Source organism: Triticum aestivum, chromosome 2D (genome assembly GCF_018294505.1).
Source record: "Triticum aestivum cultivar Chinese Spring chromosome 2D, IWGSC CS RefSeq v2.1, whole genome shotgun sequence".
Lineage (NCBI taxonomy): Eukaryota > Viridiplantae > Streptophyta > Magnoliopsida > Poales > Poaceae > Triticum > Triticum aestivum.
Window position 1 is genome coordinate 589,913,498 of NC_057799.1, and position 16,037 is coordinate 589,929,534.

The window sequence follows — 16,037 nt, forward strand, 5'->3', positions numbered from 1 at the left end:
CCTCTGCACGCTCCGTCGCCCTTGCTCCCCGCGCCTCGCCACTGATTGCCGTGGCTCGCCCGCCGTCACCCACCTCTGTCACTAGCTCCGACACCGCCGCCCCATCGCCGTCCCTGGCCTCGCCCCGTCCACCGCGGATCGCCCCCCCACTGGCCGGCGTTCTGGCTGCTGGCGCCCACGCCGCGGGCTGCGTCCGGGGCCAGCCCCGTTCGGTCTCGGGCACGGGCACCACGCTCGCACCCAGCGCCCGAACCCAGCCCCTGAACGTTAAAAAAAGGAATTTAAAATAATAATAATAACTAAATATTAATTATTTAACTTAATTAATCTAGTTAATTAAACCTAATTAACCTGCTAATAAATCTAACTACGGTCAATTAGATAACAGCCTATGACATGCGGGACCCACCCATTTAGTTGACTGGTCAACGGTCAACTTTGACCGCTTGCATCACGCTGATGTCATGATGACGTCATAAATGCCTTTTGATTTAATTAATTCTGCTAATCCTAATAATGATTTAAATCTTTTAAAATTAATATAAAATAAACCGTAGCTCGGATGAAAAAACTTTGTACATGAAAGTTGCTCGGAACGACGAGACGAATCCGGTTACGCAGCCCGTTCGTCCGCCACGCATCCCTAGCATAATGAACACACAACTTTTCCCCTCCGATTCATCTGTCCGAAAACGCGAAACACCGGGGATATTTTCCCGGATGTTCCCCCCCTTCACCGGTATCACCTCATACCGCGTTAGAACACGTCTAGCTTTGCCTGTGTACTGTTATGCACTTGCTTGCTATGTATTTACTGTTTCTCCCCCCCTCTTCTCTTTGGTAGACCCCGTGACGATGCTGATGCCCCTGTGGTCGTCTACGTCACCGACGACCCCTCCTTCTTGTCTGAGCAACCAGGAAAGCCCCCCCTTGATCAACAGATATCGCCTATTCTTCTCTATACTGCTTGCATTAGAGTAGTGTAGCATGTTACTGCTTTCGGTTAATCCTATTCTGATGCATAGCCTATCATTGTTGCTACAGTTGTTACCCTTACCTGCTATCCTACAGCTTAGTATAGGATGCTAGTGTTCCATCAGTGGCCCTACACTCTTGTCCGTCTGCCATGCTATACTACTGGGCCGTGATCACTTCGGGAGGTGATCACGGGTATATACTATATACTTTATATACATGACACATGTGGTGACTAAAGTCGGGTCGGCTCGTTGAGTACCCGCAAGTGATTCTGGTGAGGGGGCTGAAAGGACAGGTGGCTCCATCCCGGTAGAGGTGGGCCTGGGTTCCTGACGGCCCCCAACTGTTACTTTATGGCGGAGCGACAGGGCAGGTTGAGACCACCTAGGGGAGAGGTGGGCCTGGCCCTGGTCGGCGTTCGCGGATACTTAACACGCTTAACGAGATCTTGGTATTTGATCTGAGTCTGGCCATTTGATCTATACGCACTAACCAGCTACGCGGGAACAGTTATGGGCACTCGACGTCGTGGTATCAGCCGAAGCTCTTTTTGACGTCAGCGACTGAGTGGCGCGCGCCGCATTGGACCGTAAGCTCGCGCTTGTATTAAGGGGGCTAGGGCTGCTTCCGGCCGCGTATGCAACGTGCAGGTGTGCAATGGGCGATGGGCCCAGACCCCTGCGCGCATAGCGTTTAGACCGGCGTGATGACCTCTCTGTTGAGCCTAGGTGGGGCTGCGACGTGTTGATCTTACGAGGCCGGGCATGACCCAGATAAGTGTGTCCGGCCAAATGGGATCGAGCGTGTTGGGTAAAAGGATGTTTATCTATTCGAATAGCCGTGTCCCTCGGTAAAAGGATGACCCGGAGTTGTACCTTGACCTTATGACAACTAGAACTGGATACTTAATAAAACACACCCTTCCAAGTGCCAGATACAACCCGGTGATCGCTCTCTAACAGGGCGACGAGGAGGGGATCGCCGGGTAGGTTTATGCTATGCGATGCTACTTGGTGAACTTACCATCTACTCTCTTCTACATGCTGCAAGATGGAGGTTGCCAGAAGCGTAGTCTTCGATAGGACTAGCTAGCCCCCTCTTATTCTGGCATTCTGCAGTTCAGTCCACCGATATAGCCCCTTTACGCAGATACCCATGCATATGTAGTGTAGATCCTTGCTTGCGAGTACTTTGGATGAGTACTCACAGTTGCTTTTCTCCCTCTTTGCCCCCTTTCCATTCTACCTGGTTGTCGCAACCAGATGCAGGAGCCCAGGAGCCAGACGCCACCGTCGGCGACGACTCCTACTACACCGGAGGAGCCTCCTACTACGTGCAGCCCGCTGACGACGGCCAGGAGTTAGTTAGGAGGATCCCAGGCAGGAGGCCTGCGCCTCGTTCGATCTGTATCCCAGTTTGTGCTAGCCTTCTTAAGGCAAACTTGTTTAACTTATGTTTGTACTCAGATATTGTTGCTTCCGCTGACTCGTCTATGATCGAGCAATTGTATTCGAGCCCTCGAGGCCCCTGGCTTGTATTATGATGCTTGTATGACTTATTTATGTTGTAGGGTTGTGTTGTGATATCTTCCCGTGAGTCCCTGATCTTGATCGTACACATTTGCGTGCATGATTAGTGTACGGTCAAATCGGGGGCGTCACATCCTCCTCCCGATCTGATGGCTCCGCGGTGGCGCCAGCGCTCGAGCGTGCGGCGGGGTCCGCGAGGGTGGTCGGTGCGCGACGTCTTCCTCCCCGATCTGATGGCTCCACGGTGGCGCCAGTGCTCGGGCGGCGGTTGGCTTCGGCAAGCGGTGGCGGGCGCTGGGCTCTCGGCGGCGCTCCGGCGTGTGTAGGCGGCGGCGGTCCCTGTGCACGGTCAGCGGCTCCGTCTCTGACCCGGACGGCGCGAGGGATGGCGGCGGCCCGGCGTGGCCGGCGATCTGGATGCGGTGGTGCTAGCGGCTCGCTGATCTGCCGGTACTCCAGGGTCTGCCTGGTGGTGCTGGTGGTGACGGCGGCCCGTGCACGAGAGTTGGATCCCCTCGAACTGATCTGGGTGAAAGCTTGCCTTCGGCTTTTGCTAAGGCCGGCGGTGGCGGCGCTATCTGCGTCGTTCCCTTCTTGAAGGCATCGCCATGGAGAAGTTCAAGGCCACTCTCTGCTACCTCCGGGGGAAACCCTAGATCGGATGATCGGATGACGGCGGCGCTCTGGTGTCGTTCCTCCCTTGGGGGCGTCATTCTTGGAGGTACACACGTGATCGAGGGACCAGAGGACGGATTCTTTGGTGGAGCGGTGCTTCATCCTACACACTGATGGCGACGGATCTTGACGGCATGGCGCAGTGCAGATTCGGAGTTTGCTGTGGGAGGATGGACTCGCGCAGGAGGACGACGCTGTCGGGCGTCATGGTGGCATTGATGGCAGAGAGACCTGGCACGGTACAGGCAACAGTACAGCTCTGAAGATGGATTGGTGGCAGGTGGCTGCGGCGGCCTCATACCCGGCAGGCGTCCCGGTTGAGGAGTGCACCGGACTGGTAGGTGCCCCATACCCGGCAGGCGTCCTGGTTAGGACCTCAGGTCTTAGATGTTTAGGTTTGGCTGCGATGTCTGTTTGGTATTAGGCCCAGACTATCTGCACCCCTTCATCAATTGGATAGGTGTAGCGACAGTTGTTGCTTAAACGGTGGCTTTAGTCTTGCTGTTGTATGGCTTTGTAAGGTCTTATGAGAATAATTAATAAAGTGACCATATGCATCGCCCAGATGCAGAGGCCGGGGATCATCCTCCTTTTCTAAAAAAACTACCGAGTGATCATTCTGTAAAAGGATTTCCCGGGAGAAAAGTCGCGGTCAAGAGGCTCAAAGTCTCTTCTCTACCCAACAGAGTCCTAAATGATTTCACAAGGGAAGTGGAGCTCGTGTCGGAGCTCCGGCATGACAATCTTGTCCGTCTACTCGCATATTTTTTAGAGGAAAGGCATACGCCCGACTTTATAAATAAAGCCAAAAGGCAGGAAGGTAGCAACAACCACACAGAAAAGTGTCAAAAACACCCAAGCCCCAACGACGGGCGAGACGACAGGGGAGAAAGTCAAGTACATGGCACCCTCGCCAGTACACGGCACGCAGGCCGGAATAGAAAGATCCAGCTAAAACTAAAGCATCCGGCCCAAAAGAAGCAATTAAGCATCCTGCTCTTGTCTGCATAACTGAGACGCCGTCGCCCGGATTTTGTAGATCAGCATAGAGAGCGCCTCTTGGTCGTCGACCTTAGTCAATGATTTCCACTGCTGCAGGAAAGCACACGATTTAAATAAGCAGTCAGCCGGTTTAGCCGGGAACACGTGCTCGATAGTAAATTTGTTCCTAGTCGTCCACAGGGACCAGCATAAAGCTCCCAAGCCCACCCAAAAGATGCGCCTGGATACACCGGAAAGGTTGGATGCCAAGTTGCGCAACTCGGCAAAGGAGGCAGGGGCCCAAGAAACACGTAGCCAGTCCCGCACGCAACTCCAAATGAGCTTAGCCAGGTGACAGTGAAAAAAAATATGTTCCATGTCTTCCACATCACCGCAAAGGGCACAAAACTGGGAGCCCGGTCCATTTCTCTTACGAATTTGACCAGCCGAGGGCAACCGGCCTCGGAAAGCTTGCCACAAGAAAATTTTAATCTTAGGGGGAATACGGGCCTTCCAAATTTGGGAGAAACGATTGGTAGGCGTGCCACCAACAAGCTTAGAATAAAGAGATTTAACAGAAAAGCGTCCAGAGGCAGACAACGGCCAAAGCACCGAATCCCTGACCGTCGAGAGCGTAGGGAAGAGGGCAGTAAGACGTTGCCAATCTTCAAACTCTACAGGCGACAGGGAGCGGCGAAAGGCCAGGTTCCACCCCTGGGAAGGTAGCTTCGCAATAGAAATATTTGGATCAGAGCAATAAGAGAAAAGGGTAGGGAAGGTCACCGAGAGAGGTGATTCTCCACACGACCAATCTAGCCAAAACCTAATCGAGGATCCGTCCCCAACAACAAACTTAACGAAAGATTGAAAACAGGTCTAACTTTGACCAGAGACTTCCAAAACTGAGAACCACCACGCGCCAGAGCAAACATCAGGCTAGAGGACGGAAAATATTTAGCCTTAAGGATCGTCAGCCAGAGGGGCTGATCCTCAGCGCTCATAATCTTCCACCACCATTTAATCATCAAGCATTGATTCATGATGGAAGTGTTAAGAATCCCTAACCCCCAAGGTTTCTGGGCCTACACATCAATTTCCATTTAACAAAGCGATATTTGTGACGATTGTCCGCCGCATTCCAGTAAAACGCCCCACGGTGTTTATCAAAACCAGCATGAATCCCAGCCGACAAGAGATAGAAGCCCATCAGGAACATGGGAGGGAGGAGAGGCAAGCATTAATTAGAGCCACTTTACCCGCATTCGTATTATATCTACCCCGCCAGGGAAGGACCCTGTTGCCCACCTTTGTGACCCGGGGCAAAATCTTTGGCATGAAGCACGTCCAGGGAAATTGGTAAACCCAAGTATTTGAACGGAAATGAGCCCAGCTTACAGTTGAGAAGGTGGGCCACTCGCACGGCTTCCGACTCGTCCACACCAGTAAAAACCACTTCGCTTTTGGCGAAGTTAATCTTAAGCCCCGACATCACCTCGAAGCATAATAAAATAAACTTGAGGTGGGCAAGGCAGGCCTCATTCAGCTCAACCATAATAATAGTGTCGTCCGCGTATTGGAGGTGGGTCAGACCATGGGGAATAAGATTAGAACTAACCGGAGTAATGTGCCCGCAAGTAGCTGCCCTGGAGAGCAGGCGGGATAAAGCATCCGCAACGAAATTGAATAGAATGGGAGAGGCAGGGTCGCCTTGCCGCAGGCCCCTACCATTGGCAAAGAATTTGCTAACCTGACCATTAACATTGATGGCAGTGTGGCCTCCCGAGACCAACTGCATAATTCTATGGACAAGGGGCCCCTCAAACCCTTTGGCCAATAGAACTCTACGTAAAAAAGGCCAACTCACCGAATCATAGGCCTTCTCAAAGTCTAGTTTAAGAATCACCGCTTTCGACTTGCGAATCTTAAGGTCATGCACGATTTCATGCAAGCAAAGAACCCCGTCCAGAATGAAACGACCCTTAATGAAAGCCGACTGAAAAGGGCTGATGATACGGTGGGCAATGGGGGAGAGGCGAGTGGCTAACCCTTTGGCCGGAAACTTGGCGAAGTTATTAATAAGGGCAATCGGCCTAAATTGCGAGATCAAGTCCGCGCCCTTGACTTTAGGAATAAGGGTAATGACAGCGTAGTTAAGGCGAGAGATATCCACCGTACCCAACCAGAACCCTTGGATAATTGTACAAATGAGAACCCGCAACTGCGGCCAAATTTTTTAAAGAAGGGGATAGAAAAACCATCAGGGCCGGAAGCAGCATTCGGGTTAGCCGAGCTAATCACCTGCCAGATCTCTTCGTCAGATAAAGGGACCATCAGGCCCAAATTTTCGCCCGGAGAAATCTTAGAACCCTCATCCCAGAAGCCAGAGCAGAGGTCAAGCCCAGGATCCGGCTTAGAGCCGAGTAGATTGGAATAGAAGCTAACAATGTGATTCATGATGAGGGACTGGTCCAAAATTCTGACGCCGTCAATCAACAGAGTGTCAATGAAACATCTGCGGCATCTGCCATTCGCGATCGCAAAGAAATATGCCGTCATAGCATCAGCCTTCAAGGTCCAATTGAGGGCACCTCGCATATTGTAACGAAGGCAATGAGCGAATACTAACATACGAGTATGTACAGAACAAGAGCCTGAATCTATATATATTCGGTATGTATTTCTTGCTAATCAAATTGGTAGAAGTGCAATTGCAAACATAATGATGATCTGATACCATAAACTGAACTATCTGTGAATGGTGGAACCGACAGGCACGCCCAGCGTACGGGCTTCACTCAATTGGATGAAGAGATTGGAGATAATTCGTGGGATAGCCCAGGGCGTCCGGTACCTTCACGACGGCTCAGAAAAAAATGTAGCTCATAGAGATCTCAAGCCATCCAATGTGCTGCTGGACCACCAGTGTAGACCAAACATAGCAGATTTCGGCACCGCGAAGCTGTTCCGCGACGATCAGACGGGAACACAGACAGTAGTGATTACACCGTGAGAAACCTCACACATTCAGTCTATTTCATGCCCCGTATATCCTTATCTATCACTTGATTATATTATACTCCCTCCATTCCTAAATATAAGTCTTTTTAGAGCCTTCAATATGAATTACATACGGATGTATATAGACACAGTAGAGTGTAGATTCACTTATTTTGCTCCGTATGTAGTCCATATTGCAATCTTTAAAAAGACTTATATTTAGAAACGGAGGGAGTATGTTCTTCAACATCCGAATGGTGAATTAATGAGAGCACTGAATATGCTAGCATTTTTTTTAGTCGGACTGAATTTGCTAACATGACTGAGTTATGTGTAGGGGATATGTGCCGCCGGAGCACGCCAGGGATGGGGATATGACGCTGAAGTGCGACGTTTTTGTTAGGTTGATCTCTCTCCCGTTCGAGCCCAACGGGTCGAACGGGCCCTTGACTCGCGCCCTGATCGGGGGCGCCCAACCAAACCATGGTTGGTGGGCCCCTGTGACCCGCGCTATATAAACAGAGGTGGGGCCGGGGCGCAATTCACGAGGTTGAACGCTGCCACAAACCCTACCTACACGCCCTACCGATCTAGGGTTAGCGCGGTGCTCACGGGAAGCACACCACCGTCACCTACTCTCCGCCATCGCCGTGCGCACTAGCACCACGATGGCCTCCAGCTCGAGTTCATCCTCTGCTGCACAAGGTAGGTTTACCGGATCTAATCCAGCCTAGTGATCCAGAGGATCTATCAATGGTATCAGAGCCATCTTGGCTAGATGATTTTCGGTAAAAAGATGAAAAAGAGAAAGAAAAAGAACTCCCTCCCCTCCCCCAAGAACCCTAGACAGGGCAAAGTAAACCACCAAATTTTGGCCTTGGGCCTCGACGGCAAAGAGTGCCGCCGCATCGGCCGCGCCTGTTCCTCTCGATCCCCACACGCATCGGCATGCCGAGGTGCGGGGACGAAGAACCACCGGAGCTACCAACCTCGCCGGAAAAGAAAGTCAAAAAGTCAAAAGAAAGGGGGGGCAGCGCCGCGGCCAAGTCCCTCGACAGCGGCGCGCCCGCCGCAAGGGAGGACGCGCGACCGGCGAGGAGGATGGCAACGGCGCGTCCTGGCCGAGCTCCGCTTCCTCTCGCTGAACCTCTCTATCTCTCTTGTGAAAACCGAAAAGGGAGGAAAAGGAAGAGACGGTGGCCGGGCTCGCGCGGCGCGGTGGTGGAGCCGTCGCCGGCGGCCGGCGGTCGGCGCTCTCGCGCGGTGGCTGGACGGCCGGAGGCGCAACGCTGCGGACCGGAGAAAAGAAAGGGAAAAAGGGGGAAGGAGAGCAGGCGCGCGCGGCGCGGTGGCTTTCGCCGCCGCCGCCGGCGGCCGGACCGGGCGGCCGGGGTGCAGCTCCTGCCTCCGCCGTCGAGAGAGAGAGCGAGAGCGAGAGAGCAGAGGAGAGCGGCGCGCGTGGAAGAGAATGGCCTAGGGTTTGTCCCGTGCGGCACGGTTGGTCGTTTTGTTCGACCGCAACGCGTGCGCGACCGTCGGATCTCTGCAGACGGTGCAGATTGAAAACCTAGCTCCGCCCGGGGCCTTTTGGGCCGAAAGTGGACGAGGCCGGCAGCGGCGCGCGCGCTGGCGCTGGGCCGAGGCCACAGCCGCGGGCGGCGCGCAGGCCAGGCCGCGGACAGGGGTTTTTCCGTTTCGGGCTGCGCGTGCTGGGCTCTGCGGCAGTTAATTTTTGTTTTTTCAGAGAACAAAAATTTTCTGAAAAGAAAAGTTCATGAATTTTATAAAGAAAATTAAAAAGCTCATGATTTATTATTTTGTCAAAGAAAAGTTTCTGTAAAGCATAAAAAGTTCATGAATTTTTATTCATGTTTTTCCGCTGCGTAAACAATTAATAGTGCTCTTTTACAAAGAAATAAAAGTTTAGATAGAATTAAGTTTTTAAGAGCATGTTAAAGTGATTATTAAAATGAATATGGTTATTTTATTTTTATGACCAACGTTGTTAATAACATGATCATGTTTATTATTGAAAATAAAAGTGCTCTTTTAAAAGTGAATAGAACTAAAGTAAAAGATTAAATTGTTGCTTCTGTAATGCATTTTTTAACCAACCGGTTAAAATTCCTTAAAGAGTAAAAGAGTACAGATTGTTTTTGAGTAGAATATTGTAAAGTTTCCGCTGCAAAGTAAAAGTTTTATCCTCCAATTAAATTGGAACCAACGGGAAAGTTTAATTGGAAGAAATGCTCTAAGCAATGTTTTTCCCCTGTGGGTGAAATAAGATGCAGATAGTTTCCGCTATGACAAAGGAAAAGATATTTGTTTTAAAGTTAAAAATATGGTATTGTTATTTTCTGACCAACGTTGATGATAACAATGCTATAATTCTATGAGTCTTATGTTTAAAGTTTAAATCTCTGATAAATTTGGTATCAAAGTGATCAATTTTTTAGAGAACGGATAAAGTTCAAGAAATGCTCTTGAACTAGAGAAATGTATATTGCTATGTTCCCGCTGCAATAAAGTTGATGATGATGATTAATTCTTAGCAAAGTTGTTTAATACAAATACTATCATCACATTGTTTATGAGTTATATGCATTATTTCCATTTCCGCCCAACGGTGATATGGGATTAATGTAGAAAGATGATGTTTATTCTAATTCTACCACAATGGTGATTTAGAATATAAAAGAAAGTTTCAAAATTTTAATGTGCATTTCTTTTAACTAGACCAACGTAGGGTTATTTTTATGCCCATTGTTGTTGATTATTGACTAAGTTTTCTCAGACTAAAAGTTTTCATGCTTTCATTCGTGAAAGCGAATGGCTGGGTACTTGTGACCCGAAAGATGAAAGAAAGGTCATAACGTGAGGGAGTATGTTCTCTCTAAAGAATGGCATCAAAAGGAAAGAAATATATCATTGAGAGTCTTGGTTGATGAATGTCTTTCATGTACTCTCTATGAAGAAGTTTCTTCAGTCAACATGATTTGAGATGAAACAAGTAACATGCGTGTTTAATTTGACCAACGTCGGATCAAGCATGTGTGTCAAAGAGCATTCGGATTTATTCCTAAATTTGATGATTGAATATGCAGTCAAAAGAGCCAATTCTGTCATTTATGTTCCCTTACAGGGAATTACCCGCATGGCGGGAAAAGATGATTATGATAAAACCTGCATGGCGGGAAAAGTTTGGGAAAATACCTGCGTAACGGGGTAAAGCTGACATAATATTATGTCAAAAATCCCGTATGGCGGGAGAAATTCTGGCAAGAGAAAGATATGATAACTCGTGTCCTTTTAATGTATCCCACTCTGGGAGAAAAGAATGGAGTAGCTGAAAGGTGCAACCGTACACTTATGGATATGGTGCGCAGCATGATGAGTTATTCCAACTTGCCATTGGGATTATGGATGGAGGTGCTTGAAACCGCCATTCACATTCTCAATAGAGTACCAAGCAAGTCGGTGCCCAAAACACCGTACGAGCTATGGACAGGAAGGATGCCCTCCCTACAACACTTCAGGGTGTGGGGGTGCCCTGCTGAGGCCAAAATGTTTAATCCAAACATTGCAAAGTTAGATCCCAAAACAGTAAGTTGCCACTTCATTGGCTATCCAGACAGATCAAAAGGTTTTCGTTTCTACTGCCCTGACAGATATACAAAGTTTGTAGAAACGAGACATGCAGTCTTCTTAGAGGACGAAATGATGAGGGGGAGCTTGGTAGCTCGGAAAATTGATCTTGAGGAGAAGAGGGTGCATGCACCTAATCCGATGATTCAGGAGCCATTTTTCTCACTACCAGTTGCAACTCCACCCATGACAGCTATGGGGAAGATCCGGAACCTGTCCGTCAGGAGCCGACTGAACCCGTTGTTGAGCATGAAAGGGAGGTGCAACAGCAAATTTAGAAGAAGTGCCAGAAGTTGAGGCACAAAATGTGCCAGAAACTGAGGCCCTTAGAAGGTCTACAAGACCAAGAAAGTCAGCTATTTCTACTGACTTTAAAGTTTATAACACAGAAATGCTTCATATGGAAAAAGATCCCACCTCATATGAAGAAGCCATGAGAAGCCCTCATTCATCGAAGTGGATGAAGGCAATGGAAGATGAGATGAAATCGATGAGTTCCAAAGATGTTTGGGACTTAGAGGAAATTCCCAAAGGAGCCAAAACAGTAGGCTGTAAATGGGTCTACAAAATTAAGTATGACTCTAAAGGGAATATAGAAAAGTATAAAGCACGACTCGTGGCAAAAGGATTTACACAAAGAGAAGGGATAGATTACAATGAGACATTTTCTCCAGTCTCATGTAAGGATTCCTTCAGAATCATAATGGCATTAGTTGCTCATTTTGATTTAGAGTTACATCAAATGGATGTTAAGACGGCATTTCTGAATGGTGATTTAAAAGAAAAGGTCTACATGAAACAACCCAAGGGTTTTATCATGGAAGGCAAGGAAAATATGGGGTGCCGCCTGAAGAAATCCATTTATGGATTAAGACAAGCCTCTCGGCAGTGGTATCTAAAGTTTAATCAAACGATTAAAAGTTTTGGATTTAAAGAAAATATTGAGGATAATTGCATTTATGCAATGTTTAAAAATGGGAAATATATTTTCCTAATCTTGTATGTGGATGATATCCTGCTTGCTAGTAGTGATGTTAGTCTACTACAAGAAACAAAGAAATTCTTATCCTCAAATTTTGACATAACAGATCTTGATGAAGCATCATATGTTTTTGGCATAGAAATTTACCGAGATAGGAACAATGGAGTCTTAGGACTATCTCAGCAAGCATATTTAGAAAAGGTTCTTAAAAAGTATAATATGCATGCGAGTAAAGCCACACCTGCTCCAATAGTTAAGGGCGATAGTTTTGGGAAATTTCAATGTCCCAAGAACCAGTATGAGATCGATCAAATGAAAGCAGTACCATATGCTTCGGCAGTTGGCAGCTTACAGTATGCACAAGTGTGCACTCGCCCTGACTTAGCTTTTATCACCGGGGTACTCGGTAGATATCAAGAGAATCCAGGCCTAGAGCACTGGAAGATGGTAAAGAAAGCATTACGTTATGCGCAAGGCACGAAGGACTACATGCTAATATACAGGAGAAGTGATTCCCTAGAGATAAAAGGGTATTCAGACGCAGATTTTGCGGGGGACAGAGATGATAGAAAATCCACGTCAGGATACATATTCACCCTCGCTGGGGGAGCTATTTCGTGAAAAAGCTCCAAACAGTCGATAGTTGCATCATCCACGATGTATGCAGAATTCATAGCATGCTTCGAAGCCACGGGGCAGGCGATATGGCTAAAGAAATTTGTACCCGACTTGAAAGTGGTAGATTGTATTCACAAACCACTAAAGATGTACTGCGACAACCAGCCCGCGGTATTTTACGCTCACAACAACAAGTCGAGTAATGCTGCCAAAACAATAGAGATAAGGTATTATGTTGTGAAAGATAAAATCCAGGATCAAACTATAAGTCTCGAGCATATAAGGACAAAGGATATGCTTGCGGATCCGCTAACGAAAGGCTTACCACCCAATGTGTTCAAGGAACACTTAGCCGGCATGGGTTTAAGGGAAAGCCTTATGATTCCTGGATAGGCCCAAAAGGAACAGAATTTGTTTCTGAACATAAAGTATGTTGTAGCTGTATGATTCTAACGGCAATTAAGCCGTGACGATGAAACATGCTCTATGTACCAATATGTAATGAAACAGATAAACTAGAAAGTATAAAGTTAAAGGTAAAGTTGAGATCAAGGGGGAGAATGTTAGGTTGATCTCTCTCCCGTTCGAGCCCAACGGGTCGAACGGGCCCTTGACTCGCGCCCTGATCGGGGGCGCCCAACCAAACCATGGTTGGTGGGCCCCTGTGACCCGCGCTATATAAACAGAGGTGGGGGCCGGGGCGCAATTCACGAGGTTGAACGCTGCCACAAACCCTACCTACACGCCCTACCGATCTAGGGTTAGCGCGGTGCTCACGGGAAGCACACCACCGTCACCTACTCTCCGCCATCGCCGTGCGCACTAGCACCACGATGGCCTCCAGCTCGAGTTCATCCTCTGCTGCACAAGGTAGGTTTACCGGATCTAATCTAGCCTAGTGATCCAGAGGATCTATCAGTTTTCAGCTTCGGCGTCGTATTGCTGGAGATAATGAGTGGTCGCAGAAATAGTGATGTGCCAAGCCTTATTACGTACGTTGGTAACTACACTAGACTACACCGAAACCATATTACTCGTGTTGCCTTATCAAGGAGATGAACCCATTCAGATAAAGCATCGCATTGTATCATGCTATTTTTTCATGGTCGGGTTGGTTGAGTTTTGAAGGCCTGGAAACTATGGGAGGAGCGCAGGATGATGGGATCTTCTGGACGTGAGGGTGGTGCCGGCAAGGCATCGCTTGGATCCCGAGCTCTCGGGTGAGTCGCGGAGGTGCATTCAAATCGGCCTCCTTTTTTTTTGAGCAACTAAAATCGGCCTCCTATGAGTGCAACGGCTACCTGGTGATAGGCCTGCTGCATATGACTGCAATTTGTTTGGTAGCATGTGCATATTTTGACATGCTGAGCTAAGATCTTGTATGGTGTGTTGTATCTACTGAGGCATGTTGTGTTGACACATTGTTTGGTAGTCCGTACCCGAGGTAGATGTGGTTACCACAATATTTATGATATATGAAGAAATATTATTTTTGTGCACAATTGAATGCATGTTTTGCGGTAAAACAACATTGTACCAATATTTAAACAATATTTGGACATGAAAAAAATATTTTGGCAATACATAATGCTCTGTTTCAATGTAGGCATTCAAAAACTTGTCGTTCAATTGGCTGCAATGCCAATTATCCCAGACATTGATATTGAGCTTCAATGCCAATTCAAATTTTTGGATATGATGTATTTGGAATTTGGAATCAAAAAGGATGCCAAAATAAATTGCTACCTACAATATAATTGTCATGGTAAGTCTAGTATATCTGCCATGGTAAGGCCGTGGTAAGTCTAGTATATTTGCCATGCTAAGTCTAGTAAATTTGCCATGTTAAGTCTACTAAAAATTTGCCATGATCAAAAAATGAAATAAAAAATTGTAATTTCTGGAGAATTGCCATCATGCATAAATACTACTTGCCATGATGCTCTAATAACAAATCATGTAGCATATTTGCCAAGGTGTCTACGAAAATGCACACAATATAATTAATAAAAAATGCCATGATCTAAAAAAGAATAAATTTGATATGGTACCTAAATTGAAATTGTAATTATCTGAATAAATAAAACTTGCCATTGGTAAAATAAATAAAATTGCCATGGAACCTACAAAGATAAACTACCATGGTGTAGTTTAGAAATTGGCGTGGTGTAACTAATAAATTTGCCATGGCCGAACTAATATAATTGCCATGGTCTAAGTAGTAAACTTGCCATGGTATTTTTTGACAAAAACCTTTCCATATATTAATTAAGTAAAATATTATTAAAATCATCCATTACAGCAATAGCCATGTAGGCCGAACAACTATTAAAAAGAAGACCGTCTTATCTATAACTTGCCATGGTACTGAAATTGCCATGTAACTATTACGGAAACAACAAACTAAGGCGTAGCCTAGTGGTGGAAAGGAAATGATGCCTTCCTACTCACCTAGGTTCAAGGAATGATACTTGTAATTTGAGCTTGTTGCACCAATTATACTGTAGAGGACTCCTTTACAGTCTTTGTGTCAAAAATATTATTAGAGAAACAATTTTTTTCTAAATTTCAATATCTTTATGAAAATGGCATGTACCTAGAATATATTTGCTTCGGAAAATGCCATGTATTTAGAATAAATTTGTTTATAAAAATGTCAGGTACCTAGAATAAATTTGTTTATAAAAATGGTTATGCATTGAAACAGTTAGCATGTGAAAATGCCATGTACCTAGAATAAATATGTTCCATAGTTTTATGAATATTGCCATGGATGTATAACATTTGAATGAATCTACACAAGAATGTTCAACTTCGTAGCTTTTGAATCAATGCATTGGAGAATGGAACCAGGAAAAAAGGAGCAGAGGCAGCATACTCGACATGCCGCTAAAAATGGCCGTGCCGCTGCGCGCCCCATGCCCGAGACGCCTCCGGCCGCTCCCGCCCCAACTCGCCTGCCGCGCCACCGAGGCCACCTCCATCAGCGTCGCTCCTTCGAGCTCTGACACTGCCGAGCTCCCCGTTGCCTAGCAGAGAGAGCGGCGCACGGTGTCGACGGAGCCGACGAGCAATGGGTGTGATGGAGTTGCGACTATGCATTTGAGAAAGAGGACCGACGGGTGGGGAATTGTGGCAGGTGTGGTGGACAAGGTGAGCGAGTGAGCCGTTCGCACTCGAGTTGTTCCGAGCGAACTCTCCTAAAACCGTCATGTGGCAATTTTTCTCACATCAAGATTAGGAATTCCAAACATCTGGTAAACCAAAAACAGTCTAAACAAGAAAGGATTTTCAAAATTGATCATAGATAATTCTAGCAATTGCCAATAAATCGAGGCCTTTTACCAATTCGATGGTAAGAAATACGGGGACTACTCACAATAAAATGGTGATTGAGTGGATATTTCTGCGGCAGGCTTTTGACTCATACTTCAAATTTCTTGCCCTCCTACTGCACTGACACCCGCTTGCTAGGAGTCGGGACTGCAACCGCCTTGGGCTTCTGCTGGACGCACATCTAGCTGCTCCGCGACGTACGGATGCTTGTTAGGTTGACACTCGGTGGCTTTGTTTTCTCTTTCTTTTTTGCTTCTTGGGCACGATTGTGATGTTGCTCCAGCAGTCTTCTTAGT

The 16,037-nt window shown here is 47.1% G+C and overlaps 1 pseudogene; it reads left to right on the plus strand.

Annotated features, from left to right (window-relative positions):
* LOC123055993 (receptor-like serine/threonine-protein kinase SD1-8) overlaps positions 1 to 15,438 on the plus strand; it is a 30,832-nt pseudogene extending 15,394 nt beyond the window's left edge.
* The last annotated feature ends 599 nt before the right edge of the window (positions 15,439 to 16,037 follow it).